This window comes from Megalops cyprinoides, chromosome 12 (assembly GCF_013368585.1).
Source record: "Megalops cyprinoides isolate fMegCyp1 chromosome 12, fMegCyp1.pri, whole genome shotgun sequence".
NCBI lineage: Eukaryota > Metazoa > Chordata > Actinopteri > Elopiformes > Megalopidae > Megalops > Megalops cyprinoides.
In genome coordinates this window covers 14,724,254-14,727,272 of record NC_050594.1, presented here as the reverse complement: position 1 = coordinate 14,727,272, position 3,019 = coordinate 14,724,254, and the positions used below count along the sequence as shown (strand labels likewise).

The window sequence follows — 3,019 nt, the reverse complement described above, 5'->3', positions numbered from 1 at the left end:
CTTATCCCATGTTCCACATTAATATCACAGTGAGTGCAGGCTAGCTAGACTAGCAAGGTAGCTAAAGAGCCTTCTTCTTCACCAACTTGAGCTTGTAGATGAGTCATGTCCTGACTCTTCTGCTGCTACAGCAACAGGGGATAACTCTTCCCCCACCTCCTCTAGCCTCACCTGTGCCTCGTTGCCTTCATCCTTTTTCTTATAATTATAATTAGCTTCTTATATCCATAGCCTTCAAGTCTTGCCTTAGTGAATTAGCTAGCTAGCTACCACCAGATGCTAACAATGACAAGCCCTGTAACCGGTACGCTCTCTCTCTCTCTCTCTTTTGTGCTCACACAAAATGGACGCACGCCAAGTAGTGTGAAGTAGATCTGCTGCTTGAATGACACACAGAGGACCCAAAATGTATTTGCGTTTTTGATCAACAATATTGTATTATTTTCAACATTTGGGGCTGTAGCCTAGGACGCCCCCAGGCCTAACAACGCCACTGGCCAATGTACAACAAATGTGTTATGCATAATGCAAATACTTGACAACCACAGATGAAAACTGGTGAGGTGAAGAGAAAGACAGATGATGGGTGACTTTTCTTTCTCAGTGTGGAAGAGCATGAAACGAAACAAAATTCTCACTGCAAAAGACTAAGTATTATCTGTCTTACAAAGAACTCACCTTTGCTTTCTCTTTGTGTTGTGTGGTGATTTCATCTTTCGCTCTCTCATTACGGAACGTTATGCATGCCTGCTTTTCCTTATTCTCATAATCTGGAGAATCCTGAGAAAAAATAGTTTTTAAAAAATAGTTTCTAAAATAAAAAAATCTTTTTGAATCATTGACAATTCAATTACAATTAATTAATGTAAGTACAATGTCAAAATTAATGCCATAATCTTCTTACCTCACTTTCACTTATTTCAAGGTGTGAATCCGTAACATTGTAATTCCTGGACAAAATGGAAAAGTAGATCATTAAAAAACACAGTATAAATGATAATATCTTAAATTTGTATGCCTTTAGAATGATAGATTTAGGACTTAGGGTAAGTATTGGTAAAAGAATGGATAATTTATTAACTCTTTGATTTCCTCCGGATTGACGACATCTGTTTTGGTGCAGATGAAGGTGATATTGTGACATTCTCCTCCCCCAGCAATGGTTCTCAATGTGTTCTCAAAGATCTCATTGGCAACCCTCTCGGACAGGGCTCGGTTGATTTCATTGACAATCCAGACAGAGGAGCACTGGCTCAGACACTGGAATGAAATACATTTTCAGTCAGTTTTCAGTAACGCTGCCTCTGAACCGTTGTCATGCATGACAACAATTAAGTATTAAATCCACCTATTAAATTTAACTTCAATTAGGTAAAATTATTAAATTAAAATAAGTACAACTACTGGACATCCAGAGGCTGATGAAAGCTTAAGCAGTGGCAGGCGTTTAGAGGCAATTAAAGTTTGTAATCCTCCCTCACAATCATGCTGGGTGACTTCAATAGAACCCAATGCAGCTGTAGAGATTTGACGTACGTGAACTGCACTGACAGACAGAGACATATTAGACATTTGCTTTTAGCTGGATCCTCCATGTAGTTTTCAATGATAAACAGCTGCATGATAAACACATTATCATTCCTTGTGGGGAAGTGCAACAGGCTTACTAGCTCTGACCAATAAAGAGCCCAAGAACCCAAAAACACAGTAAAACTATATAGGAGAAATGAGCCAGAAGAGCCCACATGTGTCCGTCCCATTTTCACATTCTGTGCACTTTACTTTAATGTGATCCATTACCAATTTCATTTAGAATCTGTTTAATACAGTAAATATACACTACGGTATTTGCTGCAATACATCTTTTATGTATCCATGATTTTTTTCCAAATACAGATTTCTCACAAAATGATCGGGTGATTGGTGGAGTCAGAAATATATATATATAAAGTACCGATATTTGTATTTACCTACTAGTCCACACATTCATTGTATCAATGCAATAAAAATATTGAACAAGAACACCGAAATTAAGTTTCATGTTTTCTTTAAAAAGATGAGTCAAAAACAAAATGGTGGTTTCAGTAAATGATCAAATTATAAAAGAACGACGGTACCTCTTTCCACATCTCATCTCTGTGTTTATTGGCATCTCCAGCCCCGGGAAGGTCCACCAGAACAATTCGATCCAGGAGAGCTGGACAGTTAGGCACGGAGATAGTGACACGCTTCACAAGAGGCCAGAACTGCTGTTCACTTTTCTTGTCACTTCGAATGTAGCAGCCAATTTTTTGAGACAGTTCTTTAGCCTGTAAAGAAAACATTTGGGCGCTTTTTATTCAAATAAAATATGTTTGGACTGTAATTTATATATACAGGTATATCTAAATATTAAATGTCTTTTGTATTGTATGTATCCATACACACGTCTAAAAAGGAACACACAAAGTACTATGGTACACATAAAGTAACAACCAAAATCATCTATTCACTTGCCAAAAGGAAGCCCTGCTTTCACTTTGGGGTTAGAGAGAATAATTGTATGTAAAAGTTGTTCAACTCACGCTGTCAAAAAACAGGGTCTTCCTGCATCTATCTGGAATCTCCGGAAACCTTGTAGTTTCCACCAATTTATTTTTCTCCAGTCCGTCCTTTCCATAAATGGCCATAATTTTATCTCTTGCCATGGTTTGAAGGTCATTGTCTTTCGTTCTATCATTCCCTTGTGCCATATCATTTCCATCATTTTCATTTGTGTCAGACAGTATTACCAGCAGGAAACGTAGCTCTGCCTCCCAGTCCTGAAATAATTATTGTTATAATTGTTTCATAAACTTCTTAACATCACAATGAACTTTTAGTAACTAAGTTTTGTGTGCACTTTTACATTTGTCATTTCTCGCAAATGGCAGTGATTTAATAACTATGGAGTTCTAACAGCTCTCTTTTGCAACTGCAAGTGGCCTCCTGAGCAGAACAACATTATTCGTGAAATGAAACATAAATCAATTCCCAATAT

General features: G+C 37.5%; 1 long non-coding RNA gene across 1 annotated transcript; it reads right to left on the bottom strand.

The window, feature by feature from the left end:
* Positions 1-684: 684 nt before the first annotated feature.
* LOC118786547 lies at positions 685-1,233 on the bottom strand. The gene is made up of 3 exons (XR_005005347.1): positions 1,082-1,233; positions 905-950; positions 685-780 (listed from the first exon to the last, which is right to left on the bottom strand). It is a non-coding gene; the product is annotated as an uncharacterized LOC118786547 (long non-coding RNA).
* Between the last annotated feature and the right edge of the window lie 1,786 nt (positions 1,234-3,019).